Source organism: Plasmopara halstedii (assembly GCF_900000015.1).
Source record: "Plasmopara halstedii genome assembly, contig: Scaffold_816, whole genome shotgun sequence".
Taxonomy (NCBI): Eukaryota; Oomycota; class Peronosporomycetes; order Peronosporales; family Peronosporaceae; genus Plasmopara; species Plasmopara halstedii.
In genome coordinates, this window is record NW_020187732.1 from 2,154,765 (window position 1) to 2,155,793 (window position 1,029).

Here is a 1,029-nt window from a genome sequence, read left to right on the forward strand (position 1 = left end):
CTTTTGCCAGGAGTACTCGACAATAATTCGTCTTATGGTCGACGAAGTTGATCAAGTATGTGTTGCTCAATCTATCCCTTGGTGTGATAGGGCCCTTTATATCACTTACTATTACACCTCCAATGCGATCGATGGGTGCATTGGATCCTGTATCATTCCTGGGCTGCTCGTTTCTTGTCTGCTTGCCTTCGTGGCAAATTACACAGACTTTCCGTGTATCATTTGCTATTTCTATGCCTGAATTTGGGTTGTTGGCGATCCTTTCGATCGTGTCGTAGGCCAGATGTCCCAAACGCCGGTGCAAGGTAATCAGGGTGTCCCTCACAGGGGCTATACTGTCTTCCTTTGCATTCGATGTGAGTGCTGAGAGCGCTGTCTCTGTCGGCTCTGCCTCATCGCATGTATTCCCTTTGACTCTACACTCTACTGTGAGCACGTTTGCCTTTAAATCACGTCTGTTACACCTCGTCCACTGCCGGTGTTGTGTAAAGTTCTATGTCCATCTTTGTACTATAATACACATCATTTCTCTTCCAATAGACCATAAAAGAGCAGATTCTGTGACAATCCCTTGATGAAACGTACATTCGTGAGTAGTACGTCTCGTTCAATGTTACTCACTGTGCAGGTGAGCAACATGGATCCTTCTAGCGTGGCTTTGAACTTGGTACCGTCTGGAATGGTACAACTAATGTTTATTTCTCTCGTATTGAATAACCACGATGAGTTGCCGATTAAGTGTTGACTGGATCCTGAATTCAGTATCCACTAAATCACTTCTTCATCTTGATTCCGTCACGACCTTCTGACCATCCATCATCAAGTAGTAAAAGTGCAAACTTGACTTGTTTGTCGCCTTTAGATGTATTACCTTGTTTAGTAGAGCGACAATCCTTTGCATGATGACCCTTTTTCCCGCAGGCGTAGCACTTGTCAGTTGTAGTTAGGCTGTAATTCGCTGTGTTCTGCCTAAGATCCTTGCCCACGTGCGTGTTCCATTCACTGTCCACGTGTTGAGCAAAATGGGTG